General features: G+C 38.2%; 1 long non-coding RNA gene across 1 annotated transcript in view; it reads left to right on the forward strand.

Annotated features, from left to right (window-relative positions):
• Positions 1 to 16,501, forward strand: part of LOC306638855 — a 147,442-nt gene that overhangs the window by 790 nt on the left and 130,151 nt on the right. The window lies entirely within an intron of this gene.

Below are 16,501 nucleotides of genomic sequence, written 5' to 3' on the forward strand. Positions count from 1 at the left end.
GAGCTGACATTCTTGTACCCTGAACTTTATGGAAAGCATTCAACTGTCAGTCTTTTCTACAATGATCTGTGTCTGTTTTATGTGCTTTATTTATTTTTCTTTCACTTTTTCCTATTCTCCTTGTTTAACTTGCATTATTCTATGTTCACTAACATTGATTCTTTTTCGGCTAATTCATATCTGCTGTTGTGAACATCAATTTATACAGCAGTTATTTTCCATTTTGACTCCCAATTTTCCATATGAAAATACTTAGAATATGTACATCTTTACAGCAACTGTCATGATTCTTTGTTACTTTTATTTCTTAAGAAAGTTATTTGAGCATGTTTTAACAAATTTCTTTGAAGTGCTTGCTAAATGAATTATCTGGTCATAACCCACCATTGTTTTCACATGGTTCTATTGATGTGGTGGAAGAGTACTGGAAATAGAAGTTATTCCATAATATTATGACTATGTTTGTGTTACTAAGATGACCAGAATCCCTCAGTGTGGTCTTTGGAAGAGTTGATCTATTTTTTATTACCTGTAGTTAGACAGAAATCCTAGGGAGAGTTATAGTTGGCCAATTTCACTCCCCCAGGTCAGATAAAGTCTCTGTACTGTGGTGTCTATTGAAATCTATCTTCCACACAGAGAATAATACCAAGAATAAATGCTCTGGCCCTTGGCATCTTTTAAAATGGTTATTTTGTCCATAAAAAATACAGGAAGGTAGACTGAATATTTTTCTAACTACACAGCAAGGACGTTATGGGGTTCCAAGAACATAAGGGACCCTCCCTAAAACAGCCTCCCTCCAGAGTTTGTGATTGTCAAGGTAGCCCACAACAAGGCCCTCTTACTGATTCAGTTACAAATTGGTCCTATAGAGCTGGTTGAGTAGTGGACTTCTCTTTTGGATATCTGCTCCTGGTTGCCTGTGACTTTCTGCAGCCTGTTGTCTCCTGTCTTGCCACATCTATTTTCTATCACTCTGACATTGACATGGTTCTGTTGGAGTAGAGAACTCAACACTTGACACAGTTCTGTTGATCATTCTCCCTCTTGGGGGCCATAGGCATGGCATGTCTTCATGTGTAGTTGTTTTTTAATATTATTAATCAATATATCATTAGAAACTTATTGGAAATACATTGGGAAGGTTTTACTGTATTGGGACACAAAATAGTACACAATAAAAATTTAGTAGTAATACACAGATAAAATATATAAAAATAAGCAATTGTAACTATGCTCGAGTTACAAAGAGCCTGTGATTGCTTTAGTATAATAATTTCTAAACATAGATGGATAAAGAGGCATTTGACTGTGTTTGGAGGTGGTGTTTTGCCTTTGTTGATTTCCTAGTTTCAATAGTTGATTATAGAGACACTTTACATAATAAAAATATTTAGGTTAGTCATTAACATAATTTGTGTTTTTTCTATGTTTAGTATGATTCTTTAAGAATCAAAATAAAATTGTAGTCTGCCATTATATGAAATAAAATAGACTAAATATTAACTATAAGTTGATTTCTTTGCCCTTTATTAAGAATAGTAAAAACTTTTCACTGTTAAATACTGGAGTTCATGGTATGGGTGATTTCTCAGAAAATCTAGTGATGTGTTCGTTCTGAAAGGTGAAGGCTGGCAGATCATGGTGCCCTCAATTTAGCTGGGAGACAAGGTTATTTTATTCTACTACTTTTTGGGTTAGGTTCCACAAATTGCAATGAAAAACTACTCCACGTCAAATACAAACAGTGACAAAAATAAACTTTCATTGTGTAATGAGAATTTACTTACCTCTAGTATCCAGTGGTTTTTTGTTTTATTTTTTTTACTTTTCCTTAGGAATTATTTTGCAACATGATCAATGTCAAACTTCCATCAGTTCTGTTCTGCCAGTTTTATGCTTTAGTTTACACTCTCTGCACAGAAATACCCTGGCCCCAAAGACCTTTCACGTTTGAGGTTCTTGTTATTGCCACACCCAACGTTCTTCTTAGTACACTTCAGGATTCTAGTGTATGCTGTGTCCTATCAGTGCTCTGAGACAGGAAGACTGAGGCTTGTTCCTTGGGTAGCACCAACAAGAGTTGGATCTTTGGATGCTGTGTCTGACGCTATTCAGCAAGTAGAGGCTGGAGCATGGCATTTTCCACCTGTCCACTCAGAGCTGAGCTGGGGTAGGGACTGTGGTGACAAACTCTATGCTAGATTAGACGGCTGTCTGGATTTCAATGGGCTCAGGAAGCTTTACTCTGCCAGTTCCTTAGTGCTCCAAGACAAGCAAGACAGAATCCAGTTCTTGGGTATCAGAAAAGTTGGACATTGGACACATGCTGCAACTTTTCTCCTCCTTGGAAACTCTAAGACCAAGAAGGTTTCCTCTTAATCATATGTTGCTATGCTAGGGGTAGGGATACTAGAGAGAAGGTGTTGCACACTTACCTCATAACTTTGATATGTCTCATTTCACAGTTGCTTGAGGAACAGAACCCTCTTGTTTAGTTTCTAGCCTTTTCAGAAAGGAAAAGTCATAATCATAAATCATTGTGGAATTGGTGTGCTGGAGAAAGGAACCCATGGCTTCATATTCTGCCAGCTTGCTGATGTCACTTAATATTGGGTTTTGAGAGAAGACCAAACTGAGGCTATTACCAAGTAAACCATTTGTATGTATCAATTGGAGTTATTGGAGTGTGCAAAATTATTTGAGATCTCAGCATGACCAACATATTGCCACACAAGACCCTTAAGTAATTAAATGTGTGTTCTAAAAACAAAAATTGCATACATCACTCCTGTCTTTTAGAAACCTTTTGTATGTGTGTTGAACTTGGCTTTTGATATGCACATAGGCAAAGGACATATTTATTAAAATTAAAGATTATTTCAGTGTGCCTTTATACCTGTCATGAACCAGTGTCCTAACAGATGAATTTCTGTCCTCCAATACATATCTGTGAGTGAAAACATGGGAGGCTATTACTTCCCTTAAGGAAATTGCAAGTTCTTGGCCATGGGCTTATTTACAGAAAAGAACAGATTCCATGATAAGACATTTACTTGGGTTACATGGATCAGTTTGTTCAACTGGAAGTACCAGGCAATATAATTTCTGGACTATAGATAATTTCATCTTCCCTTACATTTCTGGAAAATGGTCCAGGACGTGGGCAAAAAGATCAACAAAATTGGAGTCTGGACCAAGCTAAGGCAAAAGTCTTTTAGGTTGTGGGGCAGTTAAACAGACAAATTAAAAGTGTCCATACCATAGGAGCACACATATCTGACCATTACACCAGGAAATACTGAAGAAGCAATTGATCATTTTCTCATGAAGTATATTCTGTGTTGATACAAAGCCAAGATATGGGTACAGACTTTTAGAAGCAGACCATAGCAGTGAGGAATCCTGTGAGCACCCTGTGCATTTGCAGTTCTCATTCGAATCTGCTTCTGTTTCTGTAGTGCTGTGTAGACTTCCTTGAGTGCCAGTGACTCCATGAGTTCTTGCTTTTCTACTTCCTTGAGTTGCCTTGTTAGCTTGGTTATTTGTGATCATCTATTTGTTGGTGTATACTCTCATCACCATAGCTATCCCTCTTTATACTGCTTTGGTTGTGGCCCATAGATTTTGAGATGTTGTGTTTCCATTCTTGTTTCAAGAAAGTTTTAAGGGTCCATTTTGATCCTTTAATAAAAGATAATAGATCCATTTATTGTTCATAGGTATGTTCAATATCCATATATTTGTAAAATTTCTAAATATTTCTGTCTGATTCTTAGAAACATTTTGAACTTTGAGTTATAATTGTTCAACTTCTGGGCTACAGTGTAATATTCCAATACATGTTTGTTTTGATTTGTAATTTTATTCTATTGAGGTCAGAGAGAATACATGATAGGAGTTTGTAAAATCAGTAAAATGATCTGTGTGGCTTTACATAGAGTGTATCCTGAAGAATTTTCCATGCAGTTATGAAGAGAATATGTTTTCTGCATTTTCTTTTCCATTAAATGTTCTATAGGTTCTTTTAGGTCCATTTTCCCTTTGTTATGGTGTAATTCCTAAGTCTCCATGTTGATTTTTGTCTGGAAGATCTATTGGTGAAACTAGGTAATTGGGATCCCCAAGAATAACTGTATTGGTGTCTATACACCAATAACAGTATTGGTGTCTTCCTTCTACATTGAATAATTCTTGTTTTACATAATTAGGTGCTCTGTCAGTAGATGTATACACATTTATGATTGTCATTTTCTCCTGTTGAATTCATCACTGTACCACTATATAATGTTTTTTGTCTCTTTTTAAATTTTTTGACTTAAGATTTACTTTATCTGCTACATATATAGCTTCTCATGATCACTTTTGGTTTCTATTGGCCATAGAATATGATTTTTCATCCCTTCACTTTCAGTCTCTTTGTGTCTTTACCAGGGAAGTGAGTTTATTATTGGTAGCAAATCATTAGGGAGTGTTTCCACTAATTCACATTTAATGCAGGTAGTTTAAACATTTTATTTGAGGATACTAAACCATTCATTCTCAAGATTATTTCTGTTAGGTAAGGACTTCTGTGATTTTGTTCAATTTTTTTCTGGTTATCATTTGTGTGTGTGTGTGTGTGTGTGTGTGTTTTATGACAATGGTTATCATTCTTTTTTTAAAAAAAATGATTACATGTGAAACTTAGAATGTAGTATGTGTGCTTGCTCGAAGGCACTCAATGAAATGGAGTACCATGAGAGCAGTTTGTCTATTTTATCATTACCCTGAGCAATAATCCCTGGTAGATTTGTGTGGGATTGTACATGGGTATTATACTGTGAAAATTGTCTTTTTTTAGTAAGTTTCCTTAAGGAGTGGAGGGCTTGAACAATGGTTTTATTGGTCAATCTGAACACAGAAAAGGGGAGTGTATTTGCTACTTATACAGTGTATTTGCTCTCAGAATATATATTGATGGGGGTTTCTGGGCATAGAACAAATACTTGGATTACAGCCCTCAATTCACCTAGTTGAACAGACCCTGTATTGTTCTCTAGATGTGTGATGTCTGGTCCACTTCCTGTTTTTATAAGTACCCCACACTTTTCCTTATTGGCATCAGTAAATGCACATGGATCATTGGGTATGGATTGTGAGGAAGGGAAGGCATTCTTTGGAGGAGAAGTATCTAGGGATTGTAGCGTCTGAAGCATCTTGTTAGGAGGAAGGTGATTATCTAATTGTCCTGGAAAGTCAGAGATTAAGGTTTGGAATTGAGTGCTGTTCTGTGTGAGGTGTAAGTTTCCAACTTGTGTTAATGGAAGTATCAGAGTATCTGGCTCAGCATTGAAGACATTATTACAGTAATATCTTTCCTTAAGCACTGTAAGAATAGTGCTTTCCAGTCTGCTGGTGATTTTGTGCCAGTGACTCCATGCAAGATGTACCCAGAACAGAGGGCTATTATTAAATATTACTTAATGAGAGGCCTGGTTGCATGTGAAACAAAGTGTTGACACATGGTGGGGAGGGGGCTATTCTTCATTTCTTGGGGCAGTACTGTCCATTGGTACCTTTGTGCCGGGTTCCCGGTATTAGGTTCCCAAACCATAAAGGCAAAATATGGTTTGTCCTGTTGTGCAATAGGAATTGAGAAAAAACAATCTTTTTATATCAATGGTAATTACATAATAATTGTTTGGACTACTAGCGGGGTGGGAGGTCCCAATTGAAAGGATCCCATGTTTTTCATATGTTTATTAATAGGTGTAAGGTCTTGCAGGAATTTATGTATACCATTCCTTTTTGAGATGACAAAGACAGGAGTATTATGGGGGCTAGTGGAAGGCTCTATGTGCCTGAGTTTTAACTGTTCTTCCACTAGCGTACTTAGGATGGTAAGTTTAGGTTCTAGAATGGGCCAGCGTACTACCCATATGGGTGTCCCACTGTATGGGAATGGGTTTGGACTTCAGGAGGGGCAGAACAGTGGCCTTTAGAATTGGGAGGTCTGTGTGCCCTAAAGACCCATTTTGTCTTGTACTATTATCTCATCATAGAAGGCCTCATCCTCTGTTGCCAAAATAGTATCCATCATTCCTAATATATCTTGTCCCATAAAGTGTTGGGAACATCAGTAATTAGGGGGTGAGAAGCACCCTTTTTGCCATTGAGGACTTGCCAAATCACAGAGGAGGACACTTCACCAGTGGGTTGGAGACCACCTACTCCTTGAATGTTAGGGCCAGCTATTGTTTTCCATTGCATTTTCGAGGTGGTATCAGAGTCAGTAATGGTAATATCTGCTCCAGTATCCACTAGACACATAATGGGGACTTCATCTAAGTCATTCTAGGTTTTGTGTCCAGGATTGGCAATGTCTAATGCACCTGGGGATGTGCGGTGGTCCCTCTAAATTGGGGGGCTGAGGGTTGCGTGAATGTGAGAAGGTTATCCATACACACTTGAGACATTCACTGCTGCCAGCCAGGAACTAGAATTTCTCCCAAAAGAAGGGCATCTAGGTTGATTCCACAATCTAGCTATTGTGAATTGAATTTGAATCTATACAAATTACTGATTCCTGCTTTTATTTCCTTTGCTTTAGAAGGCAAGTGAAGGAAGCCTTCCCCTAAGCCAACATGATGAGGATTTGAACCTACGTTTTCATCTATTAGACGCAGGGTCTCTGGTCTAATTCCAAGGTCCTTGATCCCTTTTGAGTTGAGTTTTCTGCAGGGTGAGACATAGGAGTTTATTTTCATTTTGCTGCTTATGGATTTCCAGTTTTCCCAGCAACATTTGTTGAAGAAGTTATCTTTTCTCCATTCTGTTTTTGGCACCTTTGTCCACAATGAGAAAACTGTATTTATGTGGGTTTTTCTCTGTGTCCTGTATTTTGTATCATTGATCTACCTGTCTATTTTGTTGCCAACACCATGCTGTTTTTATTACTATTGCTCTGTAGTATAGTTGCACCTGCTTTGATCTTCCTGCTACGTATTGCCTTAGCTATTCTGGGTATCGTATTTTTGCAGATGAATTTCATAATTACTTTCTCTATTTCTATGAAGTATGGCATTGTGATTTTATTTAGAATTGCACTGAATTTGTATAGCACTTTTGGTTGTATGTCCATTTTGGCGACATACTTATCAAAATAGAATATCTCAAAGATTTGGATAGGATTCTAGAGACATATGATCCACCCAAATTAAATCTGCAGGACATATATAATTTACATAGTTCAATTTTAAGCAATGAAATAGAATTCTTCAAAAGTCTGCCAACCAAGGAAAGACTGGGACCTGATGGATTTTCTGCCAAGTGCTACAGGACTTTTGGAGAACTCATTGCAATACTTCTCAAAGTATCCCATGAAATAGAAATGGAGGGAATACTTCCAAAAATCATTCTCTGAAGCTAATATTAGCCTTATTCTTTATTTCAGTTATTCTCATTGCAATATGTCTTTGTGTGGATCTGCTGTAATTTTGCACATTTGGGTTCATGTAAGCCTCTGTATTTGATGTTCCACTTCATTCTTCAGGTTTGGGAAATTTTCAGATATTATGTCATTGAATAGAATGTGCATTTCTTTGGTTTGTGTCTCTGCTCCTTCATCTATCGTGATTACTCCTAAATTTGATCTTTTCATGTTATCCCATAATTCTGGGAAGTTCTGTTCATGAATACTTACTATCTTCTCTACATGGTCAACTTTATTGTGTCTTCAATTTCTGAGGGTCTGTCTTCCAAATTGTCTAGCTTTTGATGATGCTTTCCACTGAATTTATAATGTGCTTTATTGATTCCTTCATTTTGAAGATTTTTTCCTTTTTTTTTTTTTTACAATCTCTCTTTATTGAAGTGATCTTTCACTTTCTGCATTTTTCTCTTTGATTTCCCTCTTTATACTATAAAGGGAACATTCCTCAAGCTTATTTGTCAGAAGTCACTGACACCATGGTTTAAATAAACCTAACAGTCTGGGTGGAGAAAGAGAGGAAATGGTAAAGACTCAGCATGGATTGTAGGCCTTTCCAGTTACTGAGGCTGAGCAATGAGCAGAGGGAAAGCCTCACTCAACAAGCATCACAGCAAGCTGTGATGTGAGTTCACCCACACTGCCTCGCCTCATGCTCTGTGCTGGGGCTTGCCCTTCCCCCAATCCTTTGTCTCAGACTTATTGCTGGACAGAATCCCTTAGGGATACTTCGTTTGTTTACATTAGTACAACATATAGCTTACCTATATGTTGGTTCTGTTATGTTTTAACAAGCATCTTAACCTGATTGGATAATGTGTCTATATATGTTTTGTACAATCATAAGTAAATTTAGATCTGTGCCTTCCAAGCCTGGTCTCCTATGTCTCCTACGTTTACTGGGAGACATCACTGTCATCCACTCCCAGTGTGACCTCCATCTCATATATCTATGCCTGGCACCAGAAGCAGGGATCTGCTAACATTCCTCAGGTTGGGTGTGATTCTCTGTAATGGATAATTTATCTCCTTCATCAAAGGAGCCTCAAGTGAATGCTTTGAAAGAATTATTATGGAGTAGGTGGATTAAAGTGTCTGAAAGAGAGTTATTAGCATGTTTGGTAAAGGGTCAAAAATAGCTCTTTGGGTTTCTGGAGCTCATGTCTGGGAGTCTGATTTTGGCGAAGAGTTTTATATGCTTCTAGGAAAGCAGAAGTGAGAGAAGGTTTAATTCCACCTGCAGTGTTTTCTCCAATAATAGCAGCTATCTATGCTTGTCTAAAGGGAGTTCCAACAGAGAATGTAGACCTGGAAATTTTATTGTCTTGGACTATAGAGGAAGGTGAAACAAAAGCTGTAGTCCCCCCTGGGAAACATGGTGAAGATCATGCAGCAGATATAGCTGAAGATAGCCTCCTTCTAGCTGCTCCAGCTACCATCTTTGTCCACCACAATTAAGCAGAGAAGAGGAAATACTCATGCAATCAATTTCAACTGAGATGCCAGTTAGGTTGCATTCCTTATGGCCCCCCTACCCTATCCAGAACAAAAGAGTGAAGCAACAGCTCCGCCTAGTGGAAAAGGAAAGTTCCCATGGGAGGAAGTTCACAGAGTCGTATGCAGTTCTAGGGACATTACAGCAGGTTGTAATGCTTGACTAATCCCTCCGCCTCATGATTTCAAAACACATTCGGAGTTCAATGATAATGTAATTCAACCTTTACCAGCTAATCCAGTAATGAATGCTCAAAGGCTGCAATGATGGTATCCACATCCATCTGAAACCATAAAGTCATTGAGAAAAGCTGTCTTGGAGGACAGCATAAGATTCCCATATTTGATTAGATGATATAGATTAGTTTAGCTTTAAATTGTCCTTTTGATTGGATGCAATCAATGCATGCCTGTTTGGCGGGCAATGTTTGCTGTGGAAAGCTAAATGTATGGATCAATGTGAACAACTGGAAAGAAATGGAACAACTAGTGTGCCATTAAATGTAGATAGTTTATAGGGTAATGGAATTTAAGCATCTCCAGCTACACAGGCAGTAGGACCATCCCAATATTTTGATCAGCTTTGATCAAGTGGTCTCAGGGCTCTAAGACAGGTCCCTACTAAGGAATCTTCTAAGCCATTAGTTAAGTTAATTCAAAAGCCTAATGAGATGTTGCTCCAGGACCCAGGATTCAAGAAGAGAACATATTGAGAGACTTGGGAGACTTGGGAATAACTCAAAGCCACTGGGTGAGTCTCTCCCATTGGGGAGGCATCCCGGATGAGGCAGTAGTCTTGAAATGTAGGGAACTTTGTGAAGTAGAGTTGCTCAATGAGACACTCCTCCCCCTGCTGGAGCAGTGACCTTGGACAACTGGAAGCATTGTAGAGAAGGCCGCTCAGCACAATGCTTGAACTTGGAGCAACCCACTGAGGCTCCTGGTGGCTGCCCAGAGGACGAGCTGGGTGGCATGCAGTTTGGACTTAGAGTGACTGCTCCTGAACACCGGGGGGCTGCCTGGAGGAGGAGGAGAGTTACGGCCAGTTGCTTGGACTCGGAGTGACTGCACCAGGGTTATGGGTGGCTGTCCAGACGAGGAGGTGTGCAGTGAGTTGTTTGGACTCAGAATAACCACTCCTGAACACCGGGGAGCTGCTGGGAGAAGGAGGAGGATCGCAGCAGGTCACTTGGTCTCAGAGCAGCTGCAACAGAGCTCCTGGCTGCTGCCCAGAGGAGGAGGCATGCGGCGGGTCGCTGTGACTCGGAGCGACTGTACGGGGCTCCAGGTGGCTGCACAGAGGAGGGGCTGCATAGCCAGGCAATTAGGTGAAGAGCAGAGTCCCAGGACCTAGGAGACTTATTGGTGGAAGAGCCACACAGAGACAAGCTGAGGGGTGGAGGGAAGGTTCCAGGATGCAGGCAGATTCTCTGAGGATGGGCAGCCTAAGGAGACTCGTCTGCGATGAGTGAGGCTCCGAGGCCCAGGAGGTAGGTCTGAGACCCTGGGAACATTGCAGAGGAAGGCAGCCCAGCCCAGGCAGTAGTTGTGGATTGAGAGGAACCTCTAGGAGAGGAACTGACCAGCGAGACATCCCCACCATGTAAGTCTTCCCTGCTGGATGAGGTTTTCCCACAAGGACTGTAAAACCAGAGATACAGGCCCAAACAGGCCTTGCCTCAGCCTGCAGCCTAGTTCCCTTTTGGATGACCATTGGTCAACACGTGGAGGCACCTCTGCCCACTAGTAGGGAATATACCCCACCTAAAGGCCACCACCTCCAGAGAGGCAGCTTCCTTGTGGGGCACTGCATTATCAACTTCCTCCAAGACTTCAGCCTACTGATGGCTAAGAGGGGATATACTGGAAATCTTCAAGGACATTATAAGTCAATAGAGGAAATCTGCAATATCTCAGCAGTCCACTGATACCTGAACAATATGAGAAAACAAGGAAAGAAAATGCTGCAAACAAATCTAGATGCTACATCAATGAAACCCAATGACAGCATGGCAGAAGAAATGACAGAAAGGGAGTTCAGAATGTACACAATTAAAATGATCAGGAAAGCACATGATGAGATGAAAGAGCAAATGCAGGCTTTGAATGATGAGATGAAAGAACAAATGCAAGCATTAAATGACCGCACCAATCGACAGTTAAAAGAGCAAATACAGGAAGCAAAAGATCATTTCAATAAAGAGTTAGAGATATTGAAAGAAAAACAAACAGAAATCCTTGAAATGAAGGAAACAATAAACCAAATTAAGAACTCCATTGAAAGCATAAACAATAGGATAGAACACTTGGAAAACAGAACCTCGGATAATGAAGACAAGATATTTAACCTTGAAAACAAAGTTGACCAGAGAAGATAGTAAGAAATCATGAACAGAATCTCCAAGAACTATGGGATATCATGCAAAGGCAAATTTAAGAATTATTGGGATTGAGGAAGGCTTAGAGAAACAAACCAAAGGAATGAACAATCTATTCAATGAAATAATATCAGAAAATTTCCCAAATCTGAAGAATGAAATGGAAAATCAAGTTCAAGAGGCTTATAGGACTCTAAATACACTAAATTACAACTGACCCATACCAAGGCATATTATAATGAAAATACCTAACATACAAAATAAGGAGAGAATTTTAAAGGCTGTGAGAGAAAAGAACCAAATTACATTCAGGGGGAAACCAATACACATATCAGCAGATTTTTCAATCCAGACTCTAAAAGCTAGAAGGGCCTGGAACAACATTTACCAAGCCCTGAAAGAATATGAATGCCAACTAAGAATCTTATACCCAGAAAATTTACCTTCAAAGTTGATGATGAAATAAAATCCTTCCATGATAAACAAAAGCTTAAAGAAATTACAAAAAGAAAGACAGCATTACAGAACATTCTCAGCAAAATATGCCATGAGGAAGAGATGAAAAACAAAGAAGCAAATCAGCAAAGGGAGCAATTATCTTAAAGGAATTGTCAAATAAAGGAGGAACCAAGTTGTGTCAAAAATAAATAAATAAATAAAATTTTAAGAAATGAGCCAAATGACCGGGAATACAAATCATGTCACAATAATAACCCTCAATGTTAAAGGCCTAAACTCATCAATCAAAAGATATAGACTGGCAGATTGGATTAAAAAGAAACATCCAACAATATTTTGCCTGCAAGAGACACATCTCATAGAAAGATATACCCATAGACTAAAGGTGAAAGGATGAGGAAAAACATACCATGCACACGGACTCAGCAGAAAAGCTGAAATATCCATCCTCATTTCAGATAATGTGGACTTCAAGCCAAAGTTAGTCAGAAGGGATAAAGAAGGACATTTCATACTGCTTAAGGGAAGCATAAATCAGCAAGATATAACAATGATAAACATCTATGCCCCAAACAGTGGCTCATCCATGTATGTCAAACAAATCCTTCTCAATTTCAGAAACCAAATAGACCATAACACAATAATACTAGGTGATTTTAACACCCCTCTCTCACCACTGGACAGATCTTCCAAAAAAAAAAAAAAAATTGAACAAAGAAACCATAGATCTCTATAACACAATCAATAATTAAGACTTAACAGACATTTATAGAATATACCATCCAACCAAGAGCGAATACACTTTCTTCTCAGCAGCACATGGATCCTTCTCTAAAATAGACCATATATTATGCCACAGAGCTAAGGTTATCAAATACAAGAAGATAGAAACACTAACTTGTATTCTATCAGATCATAATGGATTGAAATTAGAAATAAATGAAAGAGTGAAAAACAGAAACTATTCCAACACCTGGAGATTGAACAATATGCTATTATATGATGAATGGATAACAGAAGATATCAGGAAGGAAATTAAAAAATTCTTAGAGGTAAATGAGAACAAGAAACTTCATATCAAAATCTCTGGGACACTAGGAAAGCAGTACTTAGAGGAAAATTTATTTCATGGAGTGCATTCAATAAAAGAAGTAAAAGTCAACAAATAAACCACCTAACACTTCAAAGCCCTAGAAAAAGAACAGAACAACACCAAAAGCAGTAGAAGAAAGGAAAGAGTTAAACTGACAACTGAAATCAATGAAATTGAAACAAAAGAAACAATACTAAAAATTGACAAAATAAATAGTTGGTTCTTCGAAAAAATAAACAAAATTGATAAACCTTTAGACACACTAACAAAGAGAAGACGAGAGAAAACCCAAATCAGTATAATTTGGAATGAACAAGGAAATATCACAACAGACACGATTAAAATACAAACATAATTAGAAGCTATTTTGAAAATCTATACTCCTACAAAATAGAAAATTTCAAAGACATCATCAGGTTTTAGAGACATATGAATTGCCTAAACTGAACGAGGAGCACATACACAATTTAAATAGACCAATTTCAATAATGAAATAGAAGAAGTCATCAAAAGCCCAAAAACAAAGAAATGCCCAGGACCAGATGGGTTCTCAGCCAAGTTCTACAAAACCTTTAAAGAAGAGCTCATTCCAATACTTCTCAAAGTATTACATGAAATAGAAGAGGAGGGAACCCTCCCAAACTCATTCTATGAAGCCAATATTACCCTGATACCTAAACCAGACAGAGACACTTCGAGGAAAGAAAATTTCAAACCAATATCCTTAATGAACATGGATGGAAAAATTCTCAACAAAATTTTTGCAAATCGCATATAAAAACATATTAAAAGATAGTGCACCATGATCAAGTGGGTTTCATCCCAGGGATGCAAGGTTGGTTCAACATCAGGAAATCAATAAATGTAATTCACCATATCAATAGACTTAAAGTCAAGATTCACATGATTATTTCAATAGACACAGAAAAAGCATTTGATAAAATACAGCACCCCTTCATGCTCGAAACACTAGAAAAAACAGTGATAGTGGGAACATTCTTTAATATTATAAAGGCTATCTATGCTAAACCCATGGCTAATATCATTCTAAATGATGAAAAACTGAAAGCATTCCCCCTACAAGCTGTAACAAGGCAGGGATGCCCTCTTTCAACACTTCTATTCAACATTGTCCTTGAAATTCTAGCCAGAGTAATTAGACAGATCAAAGAAATTAAAGGGATACAAATAGGAAAAGAAGAACTCAAACTATTTGTATTTGCTGATGATATGATTATACACTTAGAGGAACCAGGAAATTTCACCAGAAAACTTTTAGAACTCATAAGTGAATTCAGTAATGTAGTGGGATATAAGATCAATGCACATAAATCTAATGCATTTTTATACATAAGTGATGAATCTTTGGAAAGAATAATTAGGAAAACTGCCCCATTCACAATAGCCTCAAAAAAAAAAATACTTGCGAATCAATCTCAAAAATAGGTGAAAGACCTCTACAATGAGAACTACAGAATACTGAAGAAAGAAATTAAAGAAACCCTTAGAAGATGGAAAGATCTCCCATGTTCTTGGATAGGCAGAATTAATATTGTCAAAATGGCTATACTAACAAAAGTGCTATACAGATTCAATGCAGTTCCAATTAAAATCCCAATGACATACCTTAGAGAAATAGAGCAAGGAATTATGAAATTCATCTGGAAGAATAAGAAACCCAGAATAGTTACAGCAATCCTTAGCAGAAAGAGCGAAGCTGGGAGTATTGCAATACCAGATCTTCAACTCTACTACAAAGCAGTAGTAACTAAAACAGCATGGTATTGGTATCAAAATAGAGAGGTAGATCAATGGTACAGAATAGAGGACACAGGCACAAACCCAAATAAGTACAATTTTCTCATACTAGACAAAGGTGCCAAAAATATGCAGTGGAGAAAAGATAGCGTCTCCAACAAATGGTGGTGGGAGAATTGGAAATCCATATGCAACAGAATGAAACTAAACCCATATCTCTCTCTGTGCACAAAACTAAACTCAAAATGGACTAAGGTCCTCAGAATCAGACCAGAGACCCTGTAGATGATAGACGAAAAAGTAGGTCCAGAGCTTCAACATGACGGCTTAGGACCAGACTTCCTCAACAGGACTCCCAAAGCACAAGAAATAAAAGCAAGAATCATTAACTGGGATAGATTCAAACTAAATAGCTTTCTCTCAGCAAAGGACACTATCAGCAATGCGAAGAAAGAGCCTACAGAGTGGGAGAAAATCTTTGCCAATCACACTTCAGATAGAGCACTAATCTCCAGAATCTATAAAGAACTCTAAAAACTCTACAACCAAGAATGCAAATAACCCAATTGACAATGGGCTAAGGAAATGAACAGACATTCACAGAAGAAGATCTACAAGCAATCAACAAACATATGGAAAAATGCTCAACATCTCTAGTAATAAGAAAAATGCAAATCAAAACCACCCTAAGATTCCATCTCACCCCAATTATCAAGAATAGTGATTATCAAGAATACAAGCAACAGCAGGTGTTGGTGAGGATGTGGGGAAAAAGGTACACTCATACATTGCTGGTGGGGCTGCAAATTAGTTCAGCCACTCTGGAAAGCAGTGTGGAGATTCCTTAGAGACCTTGGAATGGAACCACCATTTGACCCAGCTATCCCACTCCTTGGCCTATACCCAAAAGACTTAAAATGAGCAGACTACAGAGATACAGCCACATCAATGTTCATAGCTGCTCAATACACAATAGCCAGATTGTGGATAACCTAGGTGCCCTTAAATTGATGAATGTATAAAGAAACTGTGGTATATATATACAAAGCAATATTACTCTGCCATAAAGAATGATAAAACTATGGCATTTGCAGGCAAATGGATGAAATTGGAGAATATCATGCTAAGTGAGATAAGCCAATCTCAAAATAGCAAAGGACGAATGACATCGCAATAAGTGGATAATGACACATAATGGGGGGTGGGAGGGGTTAGTTTTAGTGTTAGAGTTAGAGAGGGGGGCAAAAATGGAGGAAGGAAGGACTGTAGAGGGGATAGAGGGGTGGGAGGGTGGGGTTAAGGGAAAAAATAACAGAATGAATCAAACAACATTACCCTATGTAAATTTATGATTACAGAAATGGTACACCTTATTCCATGTGCAAACAGAGAAACAACACATTTCCCATTTGTGTAGAATAAAAATAAATCCCTAGTAAAAAAAAAAAAAAAAAAAAAGCGTACTGAACGTTTTGCAGACAGATGCAGTTAACTACAAGGTAGAACATGCTACAGCAACAGAGGCACTGCTTAAAGAAGTGGTATTTCAAGGGGCAACATCTGAATGTCGATGAGTGATAGCTCCACTTAGAAATAGAAATATACATGATTGTTTGTTAGCATGCAGAGTTATAGGGACAAATTCTGCCCAGGCTACGACATTAGCAGAAGTTTTAGCTGCTTCCTTAATTTTTAAAGGAGGGATTCGAATACGTGTTGAGCTTGTGGAGGAAGAGGACCCTCAAGAAAGTGCCCATTTAAAAACCCTAAACAAGGACAATCACAAAAGACCCTCCTTCTGAATGTCCAAAATGTCATAAAGGTTTTCACTGGGCTAGAGACTGT

Source organism: Sciurus vulgaris (genome assembly GCF_902686455.1).
Source record: "Sciurus vulgaris genome assembly, chromosome: 11".
Taxonomy (NCBI): domain Eukaryota; kingdom Metazoa; phylum Chordata; class Mammalia; order Rodentia; family Sciuridae; genus Sciurus; species Sciurus vulgaris.